Source organism: Macrobrachium nipponense, chromosome 43 (assembly GCF_015104395.2).
Source record: "Macrobrachium nipponense isolate FS-2020 chromosome 43, ASM1510439v2, whole genome shotgun sequence".
NCBI lineage: Eukaryota > Metazoa > Arthropoda > Malacostraca > Decapoda > Palaemonidae > Macrobrachium > Macrobrachium nipponense.
The window spans coordinates 24,297,681-24,324,890 of NC_061104.1; the positions used below are offsets into that span (position 1 = coordinate 24,297,681).

Below are 27,210 nucleotides of genomic sequence, written 5' to 3' on the forward strand. Positions count from 1 at the left end.
TGGTGTTTTTACGTTGCATGGAACCAGTGGTTATTCAGCAACGGGACCATCGGCTCTGCGTGACTTCCGAACCACGTCGAGAGTGAACTTTTATCACCAGAAATACACATCTCTAACCCGTCAGTGGAATGCCACAGAATTAAACTCACTGTCACCGAGGTGGCAGGCCAAGACCATACCGATCACGCAACTGAGGCCTGTCTTTTTTTTTTCTTGAGAGAACCAAAAATGTCGGCCTTTTCAAATGCTTCTTCTATTTTTTTCTTGTGTCCTACGAAATGTTACCTTCCTTCGGAGATAAGCCTATTTTCCCCAAAATAGGTCATCTTTGCGTCACTTTCTTCGTAAATCTAATAACATTTCGGTTTTCGAGATTTTTTCTTAATATACTGTCATCCTAAAGGTTCCTCCCTCCAGAGCACCGACCATTTTCCTTCAGGAAAATCACCCTTCGAAATACAAAACAACGTATAATTTTTTTTCTTAAAACAGTTCTTGTGGTCAAGAAAGAATAGTTTCCTCTGAAATTCCAAATACATTATTTTTTGCCTCTGTCACAATGGAACACCTTTTAGTTTTCTGTAAAAGAAAACTCTTGAGATGCTTTTTGCCTGTCCCTCGCCCTCAGATCTTAAAAACTACAGAGGCTAGAAGGCTGCAAATTGCCATGTTGATCACCCACCCTCCAATCATCAAACATAAATTGCAGCCCTCTAGCCTCCGTGTTTTTCATTATTTTATTTAAGTTTAAATCTAGCCATGATCTTGCGTCTGGCACCTATAGGCCACCACCGGACTGTGACTGAGTGTTTCATACAGTATTATATACTATACAGAAAACTCGATTGCGCCGAGGAAAGTTCGATGCATCTTTTACTAGTTTCTTATAGTCCTCCATAAATTCATAAACAATTCTTTGGCAAAATCTTGATTTTCCTCTCTCTTCCTCTCAGATGACCACCTTTTCCCCAGCCGTCCTCTTCCCTTTCGGAAGAAAACAACCTTTCTCACTCCTCCATAAATCCAAAAACATCTCGCGCCAATCAAAACTTTCTCCTTACTTTCCTCTTGCCCTGCAAACTGTTCCTTTTCATCGGAGAAGCGATCTCTTTCCTCCGGGAAGGGAATCCTTTTCTCACTCGCCCTCCCGGAATCGGAAAACATTTCGCCTCTGTCAAAATCTTGTTTGGGGTCTTGTCAGCATCTCGTTGAGACCGACACCTCGAGTTTCACCTTGCACCACCTTCCTTGACCTCGCCTTCACTTTTGTTTATCTATTTTCTTTTTTTCTCCTCTTCTCTGGTGTATCGTTCTGCTCTTAGCATTTTATTGGGCATACTGTGTTACCTTTTCGTACACATTCTTGAGTAATTGATACAAATATTATTCTATTTTTCCTTCTTTTGTTTACTGTCCTTTCCTTCTCGGTCCTTTCATTTTGTTTCTATATTTAAATAATGTTTTTGTTACAGTTTCTCGTAATTATGTCTTTACTTTATTCTCTCTGTCCTACTACTCCTCCTTTTTTTTACTTTTCTTGTTTTAGTGACATTTTAAGCTATTTTTCCAGTATATTCCTCAGTAATCTTTGCTTATCTTTCCTACAATTTTAACGCTCATATTCCTATGCTCTTCATTTTTGCTTTTTACTGACGCTTTTCTTATGCATTTCTTTACAAACTTCAGTAATACTCACCGCATTTCTCGACTTCAATTTTCTTTGTTTCCTTATTTCCCATTTTCGCTATTTTGCCTTAATTTCTACTGCTATTTATTCTGCCCATTTCCATATTCCTGACTTTAAATCCTATCCTTCTTATTTCCTACGGTTTTGAGTGTGAATTTTTTTTCTCCATTTTCCATCTATGTTCATAAACTTAATACCTTGTGTATATAATACGTGATCTCGGGGTTTTAAGGTTACAATATTTCTTATCTTTACTCTGCCTTTTTTCCTTCATCCTTCCCTTCCATTTACAGTATCCTTTAATCTTGATTTCTTTCTGTCTCGTCTCTTCATGGATACACTTCCTTTAAATCTTTACATTCTCTTTTCTGTGTCATTCTTTTCTATACGGTGATTATTCTAGTAATGCAATTAATAATTAGTGTATTTGCAACAACCCAAGTCGATTTTGTCCGTTCTTCTCTCTCTCTCTCCCTCCTATTAACAACTTTTTTTGTATTCACTTTGACCCTTCGCATCTCTCTCTCTCTCTCTCTCTCTCACACACACACACACACACACACAAACATTTCACAACCTCTCCTATTGACTTTGAACCCCCTAATCTCTCTCCCTCTCTCTAACTTTCCATACCTACATTGACCCTTCTCACCCCTAATCTCCCTCTTAACCTTCCATATATACTATGACCCCACTCTCTCTCTCTCTCTCTCTCTCTCTCCCATCTTGTTTTTTCTGTTCTTTCACACACTCGTAGCTTAATTCGCCTCCGCCCATATTTGATGAAGTTCGTTTCCGCAACGCTTAGAATGATTTAGGGTCTTCATTTAGCGTCAGAAGTGGTGGGCAGTGAAGGGTAGGACCTGGGGGAGGGGGGGGATCTCTCTCCTATAGGAGGAGGAGGGGGAGGAGGAGGAGGAGGAGGAAAATAGAGACGCAGGATACTGTTGGAGAAAAATAAGAAAAAAGATACAGCAAAGAGAAGTATGGATGCGGCGAATATGATAGAAATCGACGAGGTAGATGAAATATATTGAAGTGGAAGTGCAGATAAGAAATGGAGAAAGGCGGGGATAGGCAAAAATGAAGGATAAGAAGACAACTAGGATAATAATCGAAAAAGGAGAAGTAATGAAGAGTGGAAAAGAATCTGGAAAGGAGGCAAGAGGACAGAAAATCGAGGAAGATCATAGGCATGAATATATGAATACAGAACTGAATATGAAAAGCATTCAAGAAATAAAGGCAAACGAAGTCGAGCAGCAGGGAGAAGGAAAGGAAGAATTCGTAATGAGAAGCTCGAAGGTGTAATCAGTAAAGAAGGAAGAAGGAGCGACAGCAGAAGTCGGTAACGGCTCAGTTGATTTAGAGCCAGAAGAGGTGTCTCCACCTAACTAATAAAAGAAGTTATTTTCTCTCCTAAAGAGTGTTGATAATTACAGTCAAACCTCTGCCAGGTTAAAACTTCAGCAAAGACATATGTATCAACAAATACCCTCCTCTCTCTCTCTCTCTCTCTCTCTCTGCCAGCGGGTTCTACTCGAGGTCTCTCTCTGATGCTTCTAGCATAGAAGGACGGCTCAAGAATTTATTTGAGTCTGACTGCTTAAGAAACTCCTGTCGATGGACAATAAAACTGATTTTTTTACATAGTGCCTGACTGCTGTTACTGAATCTAATTCTTCATTAAACTGGTTTTTCTATTATTTGCTTTTTTTTATTGAATCTGTGGCAGGTTAGGAATCCCACAGCCTGATCCCATGAAGATTTCTGGCCCACTAAGAATCCTACATATTAATCCCTTAGCCGTCTTCTAATTCATATTAGAATGATTAAGAATCACACAGTTTGATCCCATCGTTTTCTTAAATGACCATCAGCATCTGCTGCCGGCAGGAATTCTGTAGCCAGATTCTACCACCTGTGTTATTCTTACCAACTTTCGCCTCTAATGGCGCCTCATATCGCCAGATATATAATCACATCTCTTTCCCTGCCTAATATCGCAAAACATATAATGGCAATTACCAGCCATAAAACAATCCTCCATCCACCTTGACTTTCTGTTCATAAATGGGCCCAGTAAATGATGACCCTTCCAATTTGTGCCCTTGTTTAAATCCATTCCCCGGGTCCGTAATGATCACCTTCCCACTGGACCACTCCCATGAGATCATTCCACTGATGGATGCTGCTGCGTATCGAGAGATTGCTTGCTGCGAGAAGTCCTCCTCCTCCTCCTCCTCCTCCTCATCCCCCCCCCCCCCCCCCCCACCCCCTCCCCTCCCCCGCCTTTCTCCGATACCTACGACCGTGCAGACTCATTCCCTATGCATTTTCCTCGCTGATTTAGTGTGCTTGCTAGGAGGTGGTCCTCTCGCCTTTTACAAACTACTACGACCTGGAGAGAGAGAATATGGATTCCTACCATCTGTTTACTTGTCTTTGTCAATCACTTATTTTGTCGCCCACTTCTATATGCTTCACTAGTTTTCTTGTCACTCTTCCCCCCGCAACCTTGTTTTCGTAACCCACTTATTGTTTTTCCCTCAAGCGTGTTTCGTCAGTCTTATATAATTCCTCGTGTTTTCTTGTCACTTATTTTTCCCTTCACCTGTTCTTGTAATCCACTTTATTTTTATTCACGCGTTTTTATCGCTCACTTATTTTCCTAACTCGTCTTTGCCAATCCCAATTTGATTTCTGGCACATGTTTTCCACTTGTTATTTCCTCACTTATTTTTTTACATACCATTTTACTTATGCTAGGAAGTGATCCTCTAAATTTAATCATGCTGCTACTGCCGGGTAAATGAAATCCTCACTTGTGTTCCTCACTCACTCATTTTTCCTCAGCTTTTATTTATTATTTATACCTCCTGTCTATTTTTTTTTTCCATTATACTACCAGGTGATCCTCTAGCTTAAATCAAGGTTGCTACTGCCGGGTAAATGAATTCCTCACTTGTGTTCCTCACTTTTTATTTTTTTTCCTCATGCAAAGAAGCGGTTGTTTGCTCTTCTACATCCTCTATGATTTGAACAATTTATTTCATTCATTTTCCTCACTTCTGTTCTTCTCATGGTAAATGTAGCCGTTCATATATAGTTTTCTTTTATCTTCCTCCACTCTTCCCTTCACAGAGCGGCATTATCGTCTTTCCTTTCTCCAACAGCTACTTAAAAATTGAATTCTTAATTAATTTTTCACACCTTTTCCTCGTGTCTCTTTCCTCATGCCATAAGATAGTCCTCTTTGCTCTCTTTACCCATTATTAATTATCTAATGAATTCCTCAGTTATTTACCTGGAAAATACTTCTCAGTTTCTCTTTCGCCATGAACTTGTACGTTCTACAGCAGCTTTTTCTTGCATATTATTCTTTTTAGATTAAGTATGTCAACAGATGTCATTAATTCGAAATACATTTAATAACTTGGTTCCGAGTGCCGCCACGTATAGATATTATTTATTACGAAACTTCTGAAAACTCATTTGTGCGAAGCTTTATTTCTTTTTTTACTCTATTATTAAATGTGCAATAAACCACGATCTAGTTTCAATATACGATACATGAACCAATGCACTGAGAAGGAAACTATCCACATCGACCGAACTGTCTTTAACGATGCGCATTCGAGTCATATGCTAAAATGCTTTAATTCTGGATGATTCTGTCAAAACATTCATCGAATGATCTTGACGAAACTCTCAAAGTCGTTTCACGCCCAACAGTTTCTCTTTGAAGGAGCAGGCTCTCCCTCCTGCTTTGAGCTACAACGATAGGCAGCTCCCCTAACGCTACTTTCGTTCTGCAGAATCTAATTTGACCTCAGATAATCCTCCCGCAGAGCAAGGTTTTCTCGAAGTATAGTTTCTCTGAACTCACGCAAATAGACGTCTTCTCTTATCACGTTAATGTGCTTTCCTCTGCCTCCGCTAATGACAGAGAGCCAATACCACCGAGTCAATCTGGCTCACATAAACACTCCTTGTTTATTCTCAATTTTAGAACCAGAGCGAATATCTAATTCAACCGAGTTCTCTACATTATAATAAACTCACCGAACAGCTCCCGCGTTGTGACTTTTATTCACTAATAAAATCTGTATAAGTCGTGTTTTGAGATTATATATCAGGGCTCAGAGGGGAACCAGTCTGTTACCTCTCTCTCTCTCTCTCTCTCTCTCTCTCTCTCTCTCTCTGTGTCTTGGAGGTATGAATGGTGCATGCAAGGGAATACCTTCATATGATATTATATAAAAGTTGGGGCCGGAATTATGCACATATTCTCTTACCTGCCTACTTTGCACTAGATCGACCCTTAGAGGTTATGGAATTCTTCTTTTTGCTTTGAAACTGAGGTCAGAGTTCCGGAAGAAGCTCCTTTTGCTCTTATCTTACTGTCGTTTTTCTTTTTCATATTGTCTTGGCACAAAGGTCACGGTTCCTAAGAAGGATTTCTTGTTGCGTTAACAAAAGGTCACTGTTCTGAAGGATGTCATTTCTTCCTTTTCTCTTGCCATAAGAGCCTGAACACTTCATCACTCTTCATACAAAGGTCAGATTCATTTTCTTCTTTTCTTAACCTATGATTCATATGTTCTCTTACCCTGACATTACGGCCATATCTTTTCTTTGATTCTTCTTCTTCTTCTTCCTTTTATCTTGATATAAGGGCCCCCTTTTTTCTTTTGTGTTTGCCTATCCAGTGATCAGGAGCCGACGGTGATCGGAAAATCAAAATTTTGAATGATGGGCAGTAATTTGGTTCGACCGTTTCCTCTTTAGCTGTCTATATAAAACTCGCTCTAGCATATTTCGATCTACTTATTTCTGAAAAGTTTACAAATAGTTTACTTTCTTTTATCATAACTAAGGTGACCCAAACTTGAGCAATCATTTTTGTTTGTTCATTTTAACTAATTTAATTTTTTTTATTAGTATTGCCTTTGCAATCGTTCTCCTCTCTAGATTCTGTTTTATTTTGAATGGCGGGGGGGGATGGATGGTATGTTTGTTAATTTTAATTAACTTTATCTTTTTATCAGTGTTGCACTTTGCAATAGTTCTCCTCCCAAGATTCAGTTTCATTTCGAATGGGGGTGGGGGTGGGGGGGTGATTTTTATTGAGCGGAACATATTAGACTTTTATACGCGTACATTTGGAGTAATCTCTTAACTCAACGGTTAACGACCACGCCACACCAGTGCGAGACCCGATTCCATGGAACGAAATGTTTTTGGATCCATAATCCGGATAATCCATCGAGGCCGTCCAGATCTAAGTGATGAATTACGTTCTTGGTGATTAGTAATTACAGTATGACTCAATTACGTTCTAAGTGATTAGCAATTACAGTGGGACTTAATTACGTTCTAAGTGATTTAGCATTGCAGTGACTAATTACGTTCTGGGTGATTAGCAATTGAAGTGGAACTCAACTACTTTCTAGGTGATTCGCAAATGCAGTGAGGCGTAATTACGTTCTAGGTGATTGGTGATTTCAGTGGGACTCAATTACATTCTAGGTGATTGGCAATTGCAGTGATAATCGATTATGTTTTAGGTGATTGCAATTTCAGTGGAACTCAACTACTTTCTAGGTGATTCGCAAATGCAGTGAGACTCAATTACGTTCTAAGTGCTTAGCAATTGAAGTGACTCAATTACGTTCTAGGTGATTAGGAATTGCAGTGGAACTCAATTACGTTCTAGGTGATTAGTAATTACTATTACGTTCTAGGTGATAAGCAATTATAGTCGGACTTAATTACATTCTAAGTTAGATGATTAGCAATTGCTGTGGGACTCAATTACGTTCTAGGTGATAAGCAACTGCAGTGGGACTCAATTACTTTCTTCTTCTTCTTCTTCTTTCCCACCGTTATCCCTACACTACGGGGTCGGTTGCCTGATGCGCCTTTCCTTACATCAGGCATGGTTTATTATTTGGCAAAGGGGTTTTTACGACTGCAACGCAACCAGGATAGGGAAGTGCTGGGGTCTATCAGCCACCTCCAAAAAATAGTTATTTTTACCCCAAAGGTTAGCGGCCTTTACAGCAACCTCTCTACGAAGAGAAGGTGTATGGTAACATAATGAGGTACGGCTAATTGAAGGAGGAAAAAACTATTATCAAAATATCATTAGCTGAAAGAAAAATTAAAATTTCTTTTTAGCTAGGATGACTAAGGCAGCGTAGGAACTGGATAGGTTAATAAGATAAGATTGGATAATTAGGATAGCTTTATCTCAAAAACATTCTGCTGACTACTTGGGGTAGGACTGGATGCGATCAGGTTAAGTAGGATTAGATAGGATGGCGCTGTTGGGGTTAATCATGTCGATATCATAAAAAATTATTTAAAAATTTCTTTCAGTGAAGAGGGAAAGAAAGGATATAATATACGACAGAATAACAGAGGATGACGGTGATAAGCGTAATCGCTCAAATTGTCAACAAGTTTCAACTATGAGGAAAAGAAAGGACAGGATGATGTAAACCTCATTAACCTATACAGCAAGATTTCATAGAATGAAACCATTTGATATATACGAAGGGAAAACACTGACAATGGCAAATAAACAAACATATATACGGGTTTTGTAAGTGACAGGCGAGACATCGAGAAGTTAAAAGGGCATTGTGGTTAATAAATACTGCTGTGTACCTCTAATATATATACAGGTACACCTAACAGATAAACACAGAAGTGAAAACCAACCAATATTAAAACAACCAATGTTATGGCGTGACTGACTACCAATCCGACAGACTGTTTCACTTACAAACAAGACCATTCAAACCTTACAAGAAATATAAACTGTTTAGTTAACGTCATTTAACTCAAACCTGACGCTTGTACTGATAACATGAGCCGATAACATCACGATGTTGCGAATCAGCATCAACCGATAACATCACAGAGTTGCGAATCAACATCTAAAATAAGATATCCAGAAACGAAATAAAGCAATTTCAACCTTCTTTTTTATTCTTCTTTTTTTATGATAATCATCTCTCTCTCTCTCTTCCTCACCTCGACCATTTCCATATCATTCCTCATCTCCTCAGATCTCCTCCAGGCTACCTCTCATCTCGGGGAACCTGAGATGCAGAAGCGTGATAAAAAACCACAGCATCCCTTAATGAAGACAGATCATGTGGTCTGAAACTCGATAAAAGGGACCAAAATTCATCCCGCTTCGAATTTAAAGCGAGTGCCGAAAGCTGGGATGCTATGGTCGACATTCCCCGCATGGTGCTAAGGGATGTTAGCCCCTATAACGACATAAAATATTTCTTTTTACGATTGTTGTATTTTGAGTTTTTCCTTCTTTCTTCTTTAAACTGGGGTATTACGGAATATTTATTAGGATTTATCTCGCCCTAATCAGATCACGTGCGGTCTCTCTTAGTCCTCATCATATTTGGATTTTTCCTCGCTCGCCTCTTTTTGTAAATTGGAAAAAAAACAACGCAGACGGTCACCATCGCGTGCCATGAATTTCGCAAATTTCTCATGGCGAATTGATACGAAGCATTTTTACGAAGCTTCAAAAGTTACAGCCGCTACATGACGGCGCGAAATTGTTACAGCAACAGTGTCGATTTCTATCGCGGGCCTTCCATGAAAACATCTTATTCATCGCATCATGTTGAGCTTATCAGTATCGGCGAGAAACATCACTCATTGGTTCCGTATGCCCTCGCAGGATCGTTTTACCTTCGGGCATTGGGGGCTGTTTATCTCGACGAGGCATTTTCCCGCATCTTGTTATAACCTTGACTAAAAGGCCTCACGAGGCCTTCCCAAGAGGGTACAACCACGCGCTGGCATGTGTGGCTTGCTTGCATTGCTTGCACGGCGCTTGTATCCACGTCAAGTGGTACACGTTCCGAACATGTTGCTTCGCCCATCTCGGCCTGTCAGGTCGAAGGAGTAAACATCGGTTCCCGGGATGAGAAACACCACCGATTCTGATGAAAACATTCGACTGTGAGGTGGAACCGAGGCAAAGGGCGCAGGTGACCCTCGATTAATCATTTCAGGAGGGTGGTGGGGTCGGAACTCCAATGTCAGGAGGTGGAGATAAGCAAGAAATGCTTTTTTTATTAAGAAATGTGCGGAGAGGTCTGGGTAGTGTAGCTCATTTAGATGAGAAAATGAGGTCACTCCAGGTGAGGCCGAAATGGAGTACATCCTTGTGCGAGCTGTTATGAGAGACACAATTGAACGATACAGATCTCCTTGACGGGAGATTTGTTTTGACGGAATAATTCTTTATCAGTCACAATCTTGTCATCAGAGTCTGTTGAAACCCATAATTAGCAAACGGTTTCGTTCTCGGATCTTCCTTCAAATAGTCGTTACTGTTACTTGCTCAGACGCAAGGGGCAAATCTGAAGCCTTATGTAATATTTACACCTGCTTACAACCCTTTTCAATAACCTTGTGTGTATATATATATATATATATATATATATATATATATATATAGATATATATATAAGTATATAGAGAGAGAGAGAGAGAGAGAGAGAGAGAGAGAGAGAGAGAGAGAGAGAGAGAGAGAGAGATACATATTTATCAAATATAAATATACATGTATATATATATATATACATATACACACACACATATATATAATATATATTATATATATAATATATATATATATGTATATATATATAAATATACATTTATACTACATTTTTTTGTTTGCTGATGCACACACGTGTGCATAAATGAAGGAATACCAGCACTGTCTCATCCCCATACCAAAACTCACTGTACCAAGAAATTAAACAAGTTCTAAGCTGTGTTGTAAGATTATTAAGAAGCTTATGAATATTTACGATGGTCCCTCCTCAATGTCATAAATACCATGACATCAAAATCCTTAAAATGGGTATGAGCAGAAGACAACGTTGCAGTCTCGTATAAATATATCTACACAACAGAAATTTCTAGGCGGAATAGAATAAATTTAATAAGATGAATTCCAAACAAGGGGTTTTCAGTTTGACATGGGATACAGGCCACACCCACTGCACGATACAGTTGCCTGTTGCCTCCAGAGAGAATCATTAAAACAACTGACTTAGATGGAGTTATGGTCCTGATTGAAAATAATTCTGTTCAGAATGGGATAACTACCACATTGATGGACACCACTTTGAAGTGAATTGAAGTGAATATAGAGTTTAATTAAGCCAAAGTCGAAGCACCGAGACCTATGAGGTCATTCAGCACTGGAAAGGAGATTAAGATTAAAAGGTCTGAAAGGTGTATGAAATATTTATGGGAGGGTGGATAGCGAGATGGAAGAAAAATAATATGAAAGGAGGTACAGCAAAAGGAATGAAATGTGTTGCAGCTACGGGCCGAAGAGACGTTGCAAAGAACCTTTAGTAATGCCTACAGTACACCGCATGAGGTGCACTGTCGGCACTACCCCCCTACGGGGGACACCACTTTGAATATCATTTCCAAAAAGAAATGGTCTTCAATGCGAAGAGTTTCTGATGAGAGTAATATAAAGATCGCATTACTGTATACTAAGAATCAGTGATGAAGTAATTAAACTTTCTCAAGAAATATCTTAGGAAACAGAAATTATTAAATGATAATCCTATTAGAGAAATAAAATTCAAATGTTCCTTTGTAATGCATTTAAAATTCTGGATTGAACTATTTTGGTCGAAGATGGGAGCTGACCAGGCCCTCGAAAGCTCAAATCTGTATGATAGTTCATCCAGACACTTGTAAGGCATTACACGCCCACGATTGTCGGCTTTATTTCTGCGCTGAAGATTGACGTTAATACGAAGCATTTTGGCCAAGGTCGCGGTACAAGGCAAAATCGAATAACATTAATGAGAGAAAAAACAGGAACTATAAAGCTATTACCACAGAAATCAATTAGGAAGAGTTTAACGATAGCAGTCATGAAAACTGCGGTCAACAAATTATTTTTATTGTTTTTGGTCATTATTGAATTTATCTCCATAATCACAAGCATCAATATTGTTATTCAACTATGACAAAACAACATCAACAAAAAACCGGCTTAGAAACTTGCAATACACCAACAAAGTGACTAATCAGTGTTATTATTAAATGTTTAGGAATATCATTATCAGTATTTATAAGGATATTTTGTACATAAATTTCATCAATCCTTTCAAAGTGACCGAATCCCTGTGGGCTTGAGAACCTAACAGTGATGATGATGATTATATTTAATTATTATTATCATCATCATTATTATCATTATTATTATTATTAGTATTATTATTATTATTATTATTATTATCAAATTTAAATTTAAATATATGTACATTTACATAACTGTGGATTTGCTTCGCCATCATCATCATCATTATTATTATTATTATTATTATTATTATTATTATTATTATATTACCATCGTTATCACTACTTGTGTACCTGTACCGCAAATAAATTTTCAATTTCACTGCACTAGCAGAGTAGTATATCAAGTGCACTTTGCTGCGTCCAGTATTTTCTTGCTTATGAGTTTGTGATAGTTAAACGCGGACTTCCATTACTATGTGTAACACGCCCGAAGAATAAACATCCCGACTTGATGTTACCTAATGTACTTCCCTCATAAACTTCATAAAACCTCTCTCAAACTCAGCCTCTTGCCCGGAGATAATGAAATCATACCGACTGATCTGAAGCGAATTGATATGAAGCATCACATACTCTCAAGAGGAGGCCAGTGGTACTGCTTTCTTTTTCTCTCTCTCTCTCTCTGATCCAACTTAATTACCGGGTCGGCTCGAAACCGACGCAGCGTGTTATGAACTCGCTAAATACCCGTTGGAGTAATCGCCGGAATGCGACACGGCTCTAATATATCAAGAGGTTTGTTTTGACAGGCGTAAATGTATATCATCCCAACAAAGGAAGCCGAGGCGAAAGCATCTCGTATATCTTGGGATCCTTTAGTTGAATCGCGTAAATCAAAGGGTCCTTTAGCTGTCCAGACGACTATTCATCCGGGGACGTTTTAATTTGGAGCAACGTGTGATTAGGTCGCGCTTGGGATGATTGGCTGGATGGACTAAAGAATCACATTCGTTAAGGGTTAGACAATCCTGTCCCACTGCTACTGGGTGCTCCAAGTGTTTTATAAATATATATATATATATATATATTATATATATATATATATATATATATATATATATATATATATGCTATATATATATATATATATATATATATATATATATATATATATATATATATATATATATATATATAGTATATATATATATATATATATATATATATATATATATATCTGGCACTTCTGCTCGAACTAGCTCCGTCATTACGTGACTGACGTACCTCAATATAAACGGCCGTTGACTGAATGGCAGCACTGTCATCCCAAGAGTCTCTGCATTCAGTAGAACAGAAATGCTTTTTCATCACTGTGACCTGTCGTTTCTTGGCTCTCACTGCAACGTGTTGTCACGACTCTAAAAGCAGCATAGCAGGAAACCTCAGAATTAATATTACTATAAAAGGAAGGCGTGCAATAAAATAAATATTTCAAAAATCGGGAAGTATTTTCAACTTTTGTTGTATAATTGTCTTTGTGATTCAGGACATATCTGTACGGCATTAAAACCGTACTTATTTTCTTCTTCACCTATCTATCTATCAATTTATACATAATAGATATATATATACCATAAATGTTAAGTATATCTTAATTTAACCAGACACTAAACTCATTAACAGCTCTCCTAGAGCTGGCCCGGATTAGATTTCCTATTTACGTAGCTAGGAACCAATTGGTGACCTAGCAACGGGAGCTACAGCTTATTGTGGGATCCGAACCACATTATATCGAGAAATGAATTTCCAATCACCAGAAACAAATTCCTCCGGTTCCTCACTGGCAGCAGCGGGAAGCTAACTCGGGCTACCAGATTGATAGGCAAGTACGCAACTCACTCGTCCACTGTGTGTGTATGTAAATGTACATACACATAATTAGTGGCGGCTCGTCAGTAGGCACTGTGGAACTGCAGCACCCCCTATATATTTCATACATATATGCACAAAATTATGAATGAATATATATATATATTTATATACATGCCTATGAGATATTAAGTACAGATTATCAATAAACCTCAACAAATTATTACCATTCTCTTGTTTTTGTAAATAAAAAAAAGCAAATGAATTGAAACAATATGTGGAACTGCTGGTGCTCAGCAGTTCTAATTTTGCTAGCAGTGCGATAACGTGGTAGCCAGCCGCGCGTAGAAGTGAGATGAGCACTGCCCTCTCGAGCAGTGTTAGTCTAGCTGTTGGAGGGGGGAAAGTGTGTTTTGAAATTCGTCAAACTTAATCAATATGTACTATGTAATGTAATGCAGAATAATCAACTCAGCGGCGAGTTGCAGTAAATGGGAAAAAATGATAACCACAATAATGTCAATGATATATTAAAATATTAAAATTCAAAATAGTAGCGGTTCTGCTGCCTTCTTCAGAGAGAGAGAGAGAGAGAGAGAGAGAGAGAGAGAGAGAGAGAGAGAAGAGAGAGAGAGAAGTATATTGTGTGTGTATGCGTGTGTGTGTGTTTTAGCTGGGTGTTCTTTAGTCCTTCTGCTTTATATAGACTTATGTTAAAATGTGTTTATGCAGTTAATACCAAGGAATGAATAAAAATATATGTAACAGTACCCCTATGAATGATAGCTACGAGCCGCCACTGCATATAATATGCTAAGAAATCACAAAAGCAAGCACATGATTTTGTTTATTAGCTGAATCCTCTGGGAAAGTTGAAAATGAAACGACTGAGTGCCAAGTACTTTCGTGTGTTTTTAACACATCTTCGGGCCCTCGTTTCATTTTGAACTTTTCCAGTGGCTTCAGCTAATATATTATATATATATATATATATATATATATATATATATATATATATTATATATATATGTGTGTGTTGTTGTTGTGTGTTTATGGGTATGTAATATGAACTTACTTTTATATTCAATGACTTCATAACATTCGTGATAAACGCAAGATACTAATTTTTCATATTTAAAAAAAAATCTAAATCATTGTATCTCTCAGAGTTCATGGCAGTATTTTATCTTATACTTGATTATCGTATGTAAGGAGGAGGCCTACTATATATGGAGTGTCCTGTGGGTAAACACACTTTCTAATATCAGTGGCCCCGATTCGCTCCCTTCTCCCCCCAGTCATGACTATTAGTCTTCATAAACAAATGTTGAATAAATATTCAAAATGTGTGGAAGAAGATAGCCAAAAAATGACGTCCCTTCTACCCCAAGCAAAACAGTGCAAGACCAAAAGGTAACAAACAAAAATCACACAAACAAATGTTGAATAAACATTCAAAATGTCTGCAAGTAGATAGCCAAAAAATGACGTCCCCTTCTAATCCAAGCAAAGCAGTGCAAGACCAAAAGGTGACGAGAAAAGAAAATAATAAAAAGAAGAATTATACCATAAATAACAGCACACTTCATCTTAGGAAAGTAGTACAAGACAAAAAAAATAGTGAGGAGAAAAAGAATTATTTTCAAAAATTAAAAGCAGGGGACCTATAAGACAACGTCACACTTCATCCTAGGAGAGTAAAAAAAAAAAAAAATATCAAAAGGTTACGAGAAACGAAAAAAAAAAATAAAATAAAAAATAAGACCATCAATTTACGTCACACTTCAAGGAAAGTTTAGGATGGTCAGAAGTCCTTCAAGAAAATAGCATACAGCAAAGCAAAAGAAAGAGAAACTGAATATCATCTCCTAAATCAATTCGACAAATAAATAAAAATACTTAAAATTGGTGTTATACTTCATTTAAAAAATAATGAAAAACATTTAATGAAGTATTAACCCTGGATATCCAAAAAAGTAAATTAATAACAACATTAAATGAAAAATCAAACTGAAATCGTAAGTTACAAAAATTATTATTATTATTATTATTATTATTATTATTATTATTATTATTATTATTATTATTATATACACACTCGGAAAAGTGTGCAAAAGAGAAACCTTACTGTACGAACCTTACAGTACGAAAGTTAATTATAATACAACAGATATGAAATACATAAAGAAATAAATAAGCAAATAAATATACATCGAAAACGTCAAGAAATACTACCCAAGTAGTTACCAAACAATAAAGAAAAATGAAGGCATGGGCGTGTTGGAGCCTTTCTCCCTCCAAAGACATCCATTAAGGCCTCCTGTATTCGAGAACTATGACACATCCTAATAACACTTTATTGCGTGATATAGAACATAACAACTACTCTACCACGGGAGAAAGTTCAAATCTTACTGGTTGCGTAGTGGAGTATTACACACACATACACGTGCGCCCACGTCTTAGTTCGATTGGTAGGTTTTTAGCTTCCCCTGTGAGAAGTCCCAGGTTCGATACCCGGGCGAGGACGGGCGAACAGGCATAGTCCTGTAAAAACCAACCCACTGTGGCTGTTCCCAAAGCTTTGAATTGTGTACCTTATGAATGATGATGATGATGTTGGTTGTCGTAGTCGCAACAAGGGTCAAAAAGGGCATATGGTTAGGAACCTCATCCCATGACTTACTGAAAACCGGAAGGCTTTTAGCGTTAACGTATACTGTAAGGAAATGGCGTATGGTGTGAACAATATTATATATAAAAAGATATATGTATTGTGTCTGTGTATATCACCTTTAATAGCTAGCTAGGTCGAAGTCGCCAACCTCGGTAAGAATGATCAAACGTTTGGAAGCTGATAAACAGAGAGAGAGAGAGAGAGAGAGAGAGAGAGAGAGAGAGAGAGAGATGTGCTGGTGCTGGTGTGGAGGTGGGGAGGGGAGGGGAAGAAGGGAGGGAGAGAGAGGGAGAGAACAAACAATCATTCTTGAACTTCTTGGCAAAACCATCCATACTCCTGCTTTCTCTCTCTTCTCATAGGCCGAGAGAGAGAGAGAGAGAGAGAGAGAGAGAGTTACAAGGATTAGGAGTCTCAAATTACGTGTTAGTCCATCCGAGGAGACAACTTCTTAGTAAAACTATCCTTATTCTTTCGTTCCCTCTCTTCTCATATCCCGACAGAGAGAGAGAGAGAGAGAGAGAGAGAGATAGAGAGAGAGAGAGAGAGAGACTGGTGGGCAAAGTATTCGAAGCATTGTTCTCTAAAACTCCCGTATCTATGTTCGACCCTTACTGAATACACCTCACCCGCCCACGCAAGAAGCCGCAATGAAAAAAAAATTCTGAAGAGAGAAAGAGAAAAGTAAGAGGAGACTTTGTAAACAAACACACACACACACACATATATATATATATAATTATATATATTATATATATATATATATATATATATATATATATATTAGAACTGGTAAAAATGTTGTGTTACAAAAGAATTCCATCTAATGAAAAGAAGCCCATAAAAAACGCCAAAATATAGGAAGAAGTAAATATAATTCGAGATTGCTGTCTCTGGAATATGGTACTTACTTTCTACATTTTGGGTGTTTTTATGAGCTCCTTTTATTATTATTATTATTATTTATATATATATATATATATATATATATATATATAGATATATATATATATATACACACACACACACAGCATTATCATACACACGTACGAGGAGGATGAAGAGGAAGAAAGATAGTTAAAAAAAAACGTGAAACAGAAAAATGCAAAGAATGGAATCGTAGTTAACACGAGAGGAGGAAGACTGAAAGACAAAGCAAAAGGACAGAGTAAATCACGAGAAAGCCGCCCACGAGAACCGGCACCTAGTACGTAATGGACGCGAGACGGACACATGAATCAAGCGATGTGGCCGGTAATTGTCGGTGTCTCTGTAGCAATCATTAAACGACCTGCAGCCACGACGACCATTAAGGTTCGCGTCTCATTAATTTAGGTCTTCGTGAGCTGACGCAATGCCGGCTTTACAGGCGCCGAAAACCTCGTAAAAAATGCGATGAAAGTTGGAGAGAGAGAGAGAGAGAGAGAGAGAGAGAGAGAGAGAGAGCACACTCTTTACTTCCTGCATCTTCTCCTATCTTCTTTTTTTTAACAAATATCTCTTTCAGTATTAATTGACTTATTATGTGTTTTGGCGTCCTGCTTGCCAAAGTCATTGAATATTCCGGTAAACAGTGCTGTACATACTGTACTTGATGTATCGTAAGTAAAATACAATTGAGAAATTACCGAAATTTTGGTGTCATTTTTGACGTCATAGGGTGTACTAAAGGCCAAAAAATGGATGGAATTAGAATTAGTATTTGCAGTACCTTATTTTCAAATACGTCTTTAGAATAAATGATAAATGTCAAACAAGAAAATGGCGGCTTTACGTTATTTATGTTAGTCCATATTACGCAAGGGTTTCTTTCTTTTAAAATTCTTTTGTCCATATGTACACAATGGTTTGAGTAAAATTCGTTTGCCCCATATTATACAAAATTTTCTATAAAATTCGTTTGCCATATTTATAAAAGACCTCCCGTAAAATTCGTTAGCCCATATTATATAAGATTTTCTATAAAATTCGTTTCCCATATTATACAAGATTTTCTTATAAATTGAAAATTCGCCCCTTGCCCATATTATACAAGACCTCCCGTAAAATTCGTTTGCCCATATACAAAATTTTCTATAAAATTCGCTTGTCCATATTATACAAGACTTTCCATAAAATTCGTTTGTCCATATTATACAAGACTTTCCGTAAAATTCGTTTGTCCACATTATAGAAGAATTTCCATAAAATCGTTTGTCCATATTATACGAGATTTTCCATATAAAATTATTGAGCTTTTAGTAAGATGCTGTGCCCGTTAAGCAACTGAAAACTACTTCAACCGCGTCATCTTGAAATTGTTTACAAATTGATTAGGAGAAATTGCACCCCCCAAACAGGAATGGTAAACGTAATAACCAAGATTACCACTACATTCACTTTCTCTTCAGACTTCGAAATCCAGACTCTCAGAAAGACATCTGGGTAGCTGAAGTGTTACGCTTCGGAAAATATATATTTTTCCTCAATGATTTCAGAAGTAATAGAAAAATTACTGCACTCAACCAGAGAAAAAAAAATGAATAAAATCCCCCAAAATTCAATTTCGAAGTCTTCAGAATCCCGAGACCTCTTAAGAAATCTAGGCGAAGCGTCGCGGTTTCACCAAAACAAAAACAAAAGCGAAATGAAAACAACAACAAAATACAATTACCTTGCCGAATCCTCTCCATTTTTCTCGCATTTCTAGCCAATATGGCCGCCATAAACCTCCGAAATAATCGGTAATTGACTACAGAGAAGACACGTAGCGAGGTTTTGATAAATCATTCATTATTCATCATTATCCGGTGAGGAAGATTTATCGCTCTCTTATTCAATAGCCCGCCGAAGGAATTTCTGCGAGAACTATGACAAGCACCCCATCCCATAATGAAGGGAATTATTTGTCATTCAGACATGCTGAATTTTATAACTTCATTTTTTCGGTATAATATTTCGTGTACTCATATCTATCTCAAATACTATTTATGAGTTTAGTGTTTATTCTCGTGATTGCAATAATCTAAAAGTGTGAAATATTCATCAGTTAATTGCTAGATGCTGTTATTTCAACTTTGTCCATACCCTTGGCCGGTCTAATAGACTACTGGTAAGAAAAACGTGATGCAAAAACTGGAAATACTTCCAATTTCATCCAATTTCAGTAACTTTGCAATTGCAGGTTTTTCTTATAATACATCAAGTACATTATGCCCTGTACTGTTTACTGGAGTCAATGACATTGCAGGCTGGGCGCCAAAACACATAATATGTCAGTCAATCACTGCGTCATTAATTTTACATGTTAGTCGAAATGAAGGTGAAGGTAAACATGATAGCTTGTCTTGGCCCTGTGCTACAATTGAAAACAATTACCATGATAATAAATTAAACTAATTATGTTGGAAAACAAGAGATGACACTAATTTTCGAAATATTCAGATCATGTCCCTACACCTTTAGAAATGATGGTAATATACTTTACTGCGTAATGGCAGGCATAAATCGCAAATGGAAAGCCAATATATCGCAGTTTTGCATGGGATACAAATAAAATTATTTCTATTAATTTGTGGTGGGCAAATGTTCCTTTTTTACAGCAAGGTATAGTACAAAGTTCGTGCTTTCTGCCAACTCGACATTTTGACCTTTTATACTTATCATTTACTTTCTAGAGATAATTACATTAACTTACGGCTATACAACCTTACAATGACACTGAAATTGTTATCTTAGCTCGAAAACGATTGAGCAAAATAACGCATAGCAGAAATGATGTCAGTAAGAGATGCATGTACAGCAGTCGTGGTGGTAACTGGTAATTAAACGCGAAAAAAATAGAGATACATAGTACATTTAATATAAGTAGTAAGATTCTGATAGGATTTTTGATAATTGTTAAATTTGGCAAAAGCAATGGAAATGAACATTTAATGAGTAATATATCTTAGTTTTTAACCAGACCCCTGAGAGCTCTCCTAGAGCTGGCCCGAAGTATTAGGTTTTTTTTACGTGGCTAAGGTAATTTTTTTAAATACATTAGGTTCTATTCCATAATTTGTCGTTAATAATGACTAATGCAAGCTGAACTATGCATACATACACCTGGAAGCCAAAACTGGAATTGGTCAGTGGATAATGAAACCCATGAAAGTAAATCGAAGAAAAATGTGGAGGTAATTGTAATGAATCGTTTGTTTCCACATGCGGATTCAGAGGAGGTGAAAGGGGTGAAACAGATGTGACTACAACGTCAGCATAGGTCGAACGAAAGGTCACCGTTTTGAGGTAGCTTGGTTATGAGTAGAGAACGCATGTGAAAATTATATAAAATTCGAAGGCTCTCTAACCAAGTCAAGGGAAATCCGAAAATTACAAGAAATATGGTGAACAAGGGGCTACACTGCAAAAGCATTAACGATGAAGCAACAAGATAGTTGTAAGTTGGCCCAACAGTATTATATTATATAAAATATAAAGTATATTATAATCTAATATATATTATATATATCTTTTTCTTTTCTTTTTTTTATATATATTAATAATTATAATATATGGTTGGCAGGTACCGCGGAATTGCGAATTGCCGCAAGTGAGCCTTCTGTAAAGGAATATTAGTCTGTATATGTACAATCTACTGGTCATTTTTACCAGATACATAAGTAATTATAATAGCCACAATGCCCTCTTAACTTCTCAAATTCTATGCGCTTTTTTTTGGATACAATTATCACTACAAAGCCTTGAAATCAAACATAAAAGAAATTTTAAGAAATCATGATGTCTGGTAGCGGGAAACAAACCAGCGATACCATAATCACGACGAGATCACCCACTGCACGTGGTCAGGTCGGCAAGGTGACCTCGACGTGAATGTGGTATCGCAGGATCTAATCTTTCCTGCTACCGGACATCATGATTTCTTCAAATTTCTTTGAAGTTTGTTTTCAAAGTTTTTGTTTTGTAGTGACAAGTGTATCCAAAAAAGCATAGAATGAGAAGTTAAGAGGGTTTTGTGGCTATTACAATTACACACACAAACTAAATATATATATATATATATATATATATATATATATATATATATATATATGTATATATATAATATACACTATATATATATTACATATATATATATTCCTGTAAGAAAGCGAGTGTACAAATATACATACACATATATATCATATGTATACACGTATATAATTTCAATTAGGGGGCGTGGTTCTAGGTGTTAGCCTTCGGTTTTCATCAATTCTTTGAGGCTGGGTAGGTAGCCCTATACCTAAACCAAGTTTACGACCCACAACAGTTGACTAATTATGAAATAAATATTAAGAGAAGAAGTTGCCAGCATCTTTATACTTTTCCCACAGACTTTTCTCTTTTTGGGGTGTGAGTGCTTTTGCCTAGTTCAGGTTGTTATTCCCCCACCCTCTCTCCTCTCCCCATCCTCATTTTCCTCCTCTCCCCTCATTTCACCTTTCCTATCTTTATCTCATCATATCTCTATTCCTTTCTTTACACACTTCCAGTCAACAAATCATCGCCCGCCCTCCTCCCACCCCTGTCATCATATTACCTGGATCCTTTCGGCTTTTGAGCCTCCCGCTTAGGAAAAATGTTATTTAATGACCTAGTGATTCCCGCTATAGGTAATTATGAGCGTCCGGAGTTAATGGCAAGTTCCAGGATCATAATTAGTTATCACTGAGCCATGTCTCGGCGCGGAACTACACAACCGCTCATCCCCTCCCTCCCACCGCACCCTAACCCCACCTTCCCTTGCTATAGGCCAACCCGACAACTCCCCCCCCCCCCCCCCCCCCCCCCCCCCCCCCCCCCCCCCCCCCCACCCCCCCCCCCGCCCACCCCCCACCCCCCCCCCCCCCCCCCCCCATTCCTCCTTGTTCCTCAGTCTCTACCCACATTCTCTCTCTCTTCTGTTTGTCAGACTGTCTGTGTCTTTCTCTGAACGTTAACGAAAGGGAAATGTTACTATATGGCATTTCGGTATATCTGAACACAAGCGGCATTTTGAGAAATGTGGTTTTCACTGCTTATGAGTCTATGTCAATTCCGTTTTCTGTTTGTGAAGCATTCGAAGGTTCACTGACGCTTTCCCGACTACAAATTTTTACTTCCATTCACGTGGATTTCTCCCGAAACGAAACACAACTACTACTACTTTCTAAACAACACAATGAGAAAGAGAGAGAAATACGGCCACTTGCAATGCCCCAAACAGTCATTAGCAAACAGTAATTGCTCGTTTGAGAAATGGTGGTTGAATGCCACGAGGGGGTTCATTATGAAGCAAATATCCGGAACAATGTGGAAGGCAAACGCCATAAAGTAAACTGGATTACACACTAATGAATGATCGCTGTTTATTACGACTTGCGCGGGTTTCTTTTTTCTGCTCACATTCACTTTATGAAGCTGCTTTGCATTCTGGATGGGAGAGGGCATGCGCTTCGACATTCTAATTACTTTTGTTCATTTGCGGAACTGTAATTTAGATGCCGTGTATACATACATTTGTATATAAATATAGGCATATATATAATTTTATTATATAATATATATATATATATATATATATATATATATATATATATATATATATATCACCTATATACGTATAGCGTATACATGTGTGCAGGCCCGTACCCAGAGTTTTTTATGGGTGGGTCTTTCTTCCCAAAACTGGAGCTTTTCTTCTATAAATGTCATTGCATATATGATAGGAATACATCATATTCCTATTTATCACTTGTATTTCCTACTACTAAAGAATAATGTTAATGTTTAATAACAAAAGAAATAAAAACTTGCCAAAAAAAAAGATTGTTATTTTTTACTTTGTAAGTACAGTTAAATGAAAAGGGTAGTCACAGAAAACAATATGGACTTCCAGATTTTTTTTTTTTTTGGTGGCGGCGGGGGGCCGGGTTGGGCTCGTTCGACCCTAACTCTGCAAAGGCAATTTCGATGAGGTTGGACTACCATCACTGTCGTTTCATATTTTCTCATCCTTCTCCCATTCGTCACACGGATTCGACCTGCTTCAGTCAACAAAATATCAAGTAGTAGATTCATTCATTCGGTGTTTAAAAGCCAAACTCTGTAACAGCATACACCGTTTCCAGGAAAATCCGTTAAACCTCTGCTGGAGTAAAATGTGAATTAGGCACTTGACGTTTCGTGGAATGTTGTGTTAATTTAGCTATGGTAGAAAGGCCGTTGGGCTGGCAACCTTATTTTCAAACGGGGGGCCCGAGGGAGAAGGTGTAGTACAAGTAAAGGGAATAAGAGTACAAAATCGTGCAAAATACATACACACATATACATTATATATTTATACCTATATAGTGATATCTATGGTGCAACACTATACTGTGACCAGATTTTTACTAATAGATGGTTTTTACTGTGACCAGATTTTTAATTAATATATGTTGTGTAAAATTAAATGTCACACAACATATATTAAGTAAAAACTCCGGTCACAGTATAACTGATGCTATATATATATATATATATATATATATATATATATATATATATATATATATATATATATATATAAGGCATATCACATTACCGTGATTCATATACATATATCGAGATGCAAATGTCCTTTAATATCTAATTCGCTCTACCTCGGAATTAATATATTCCATATATGTTTACCGAAGGGGAATTTATTCAGCGATAATAGAATTGCCGGCCGACGGGCACGAACCGTCGGCCGGCAATTCTATTATCGCTGAATAAATTCCCCTTCGGTTAAACATATATGAAAATATATTAATTCCGAGGTAGAGCGAATTAGACATTAAATGACATTTGTAGCTCGATATATATATATACATATATATGCACACGTATGTATATTGGACGCTTTTGTTCTCGTATTTCCTGTATTTGTACTACAGCATCCCCCTCGGGCCCTCGTTTCAAAATAAGGTTCCTAGCCCAACGCCCTTTCCTCCACGAAACATCTAGTGCCTAATTCACTGTATACTTATACTTCAGCCGGAGCTTAATTAACGGATTTTTCTGGAAACTTATATTCTGCTACATAGTTTGGCTTTCAAACACAGAATGAGTCTATTACCTGATATTTTGTTGACTGAAGCAGGTCGAATCCGTGTGGCGATAGGGAGAAGGATGAGAAAAAATATGAAACGCCAGTGATGATAGCTCAACCTCATCAAAATTGTTCTGCATCACTTAGCTTCAAGAGGGAGGACCTCGACGAGGTAATTTCACCCACTGCGAATTGGAACAATACATAATAAGGTTAGCACGAAGTTTTCCCGTAAGGTCAAGGTGTTTATAAGGATAAGATACCTATTGTGTCCCTCTGGGAATGGACAACCAACAGAGACAAGCCTGTCGCAGGTTATTCCCAATGACCGGTTAAAGCAAGGTCCAAAGAATAGGGATCTTAGGGTGAATATGGCAAAGACTGCTGTAATATTCTTCTTTGGAACCACCTTATCAGGAATAATACCTTATTGATAAAATGAGATCACACTACGGATAGTGCCAAAGCTTAGTCTCTACTTGAGCTTCGCAAATTTCCTTTAAAAAAATCTATAAGTAAATACATCGATAAGACAAAAAAATGCAATGTTACTAATTGGCAACTTATCTATCCAGATATTCATGCACCACCAACTGACGTAACAAGTGAGTTGAAGCAGCGTTGCCGAAATGCCGAATTTCCCCCCGATTTGCCGAGAAAAAAACTCTACAGGCGGAGAACCAGACCTTCAATGCCGAGAAAAAATCGGCCTGCTTGTTCATGCCGAGAAAAACTCGGCATTCTTCGAGGGGGATGATTTATCGTCTCAAATAAATTTGAATACTTTTTTTTTAATTAGTTAATGTCTTTATGTAAGATTGGGTAGAAAATGATTATTACTACATTATTATTACATAATATATGTGTAAATGATTCTTTAAGAGATTCCACTTAATAGGCGTTGAAAACGTTCAACCCTTCAGTGACGGTAAGGAAATTAGCTAAAACAGGATATTAAATCTGGAATTAGTAAAATATATTCTCAAACGTACTTATACCCTGATATATGAAGAAAAATAATAAAATTTTTTTGTTTTATTTATATAGCCTATATGTTCTATAATGTTGATTATAAAACTGAGTAGGTTACGTATCTACCTAATTTATTTGTGTAATTTCTGTTTTAAAAAGTTTATCTATAAAACTTAATATGTATATATCATTGTTGTTTTGGTTGTAATTGTGTATATACATAGCTAATATATACTTTTGTTGAATGATGATGAATATAAATCGATGAGGTGTTGCATAAGATTGGTTTATTTTCTTAAAGTACCCCTGGGCCATAAAATGAATTCCGGTTTTCTATAAGATGCCGATTTTAGTATGCAGAGCTATCGGCAACGCTGAGTTGAAGTGACATTTCGCTTCAGTTTTACGCTAATAGTTGTGATACTTGGACCATTTTACTTGCGAGTCATTATTTTAATCAGGCCACTTCGTATCTAAACATTTGTACGTTTTACGCGCCGTGTGTGATAGTGAAATTCAACATAACGTTTAAAATCACAGCAACGATCGTGTGGCGCCATATTGCACGTAACTTGAAAACAAACTGACGAACCAAACCATCACTACAAAGGTAATCGAAGTTCCCTGCAGTGCCGTTTATTAGCCTTGATTCAACCTTTTTAACTGGTTTTCTATAACTAATGCCAGACTTTTTAATTCGTAACTTCGATGGGTTTTACAATGAACGTTGAAAACGTCAGTAAGAATGATACCCAATCTACCTATGTGCCACTGAGGCACCTAGCCTACGTGACTGAAGATAGACGTAGGCCTACCATTTTACAGTGATTTCTACCACCATTGCTCGAGTGATTAGGAAGGTAATATTGACCGGTTCTATAAAATATATGTGAACGCTAAATCCAAATGATCGAGATGTGTTCAGAATGCCAATCATTTGAAAACCAAATAGCCTAGCCATTTTGGTGCTGCCATAGGCATAGGCCTATGCTAACCCTGCCACTTTGCTACTCCCGCCATTTACGATACGAATAAAAGACAAATCTTGCTGAATTCGACAACTGCTCCATGAAACTAAATGAAAACGACCACGAAATGTCAGGTAAACGGTCATGGAAATCATTTAGGTAGTGAGTTGATCAAGACGAGCAAGCTTTAAGGGACTTTCTTTCCAACCAACACAAGACAGCTAGCAGCTGTTGTGTGCAGCAGTCATACGCTTACCAAAAACGGTTAACAACGATTTGCAGTCACAACTTACTGAAAATGATGCATAAGTGGGCAATAGCTTGTCTTAAATCAACGCAATCTCACACAGTTCAAGAACACTTCGAGGGTACCGCCGGCCGCCGATATGCAAGAAACCTGGTAGTGTTACATACAATATAGCGGCTTACCATACGCCGAAAAAAGTAGTTCTGTGATTTAGCCTCCTATTTCTGTATATGTCAGGCTGTTCTTCAAATTTAAAAGGGAGGAAAAGCTCCTGAGGGACTAAGGAAGTTTGTTAAAGGTGAGTGGTTATCAGTAGTATGGGTTTGTGATATCTAGTTGAACATAAAGCAGTAGCTACAAGCATTTGAGACTGGTGAGGAACAGATGCCATGTAGCGACGGACGGGATTAGGGATATCAAGGGTATGAATACTTGATGTCAAAACGTATTTCATCTCATATATATATATATATATATATATATATATATATATATATATTAATATATATATGTGTGTGTGTGTGTGTGTGTGTGTGTGTGTGTGTGTGTGTGTGGTGAGTGTGTGATCGCGTTTTTTTCTGCTTGTAAGTAGGGAGAGCAGCTACCGCT

General features: G+C 37.4%; 1 long non-coding RNA gene across 1 annotated transcript in view; it reads right to left on the reverse strand.

The window, feature by feature from the left end:
- LOC135213928 (uncharacterized) overlaps positions 1 to 26,738 on the reverse strand; it is a 263,147-nt gene extending 236,409 nt beyond the window's left edge. The window contains exon 1 of the long non-coding RNA XR_010314227.1: positions 26,648 to 26,738. This is a non-coding gene — a long non-coding RNA (uncharacterized LOC135213928). The remainder of the gene's footprint in view (positions 1 to 26,647) is intronic.
- Between the last annotated feature and the right edge of the window lie 472 nt (positions 26,739 to 27,210).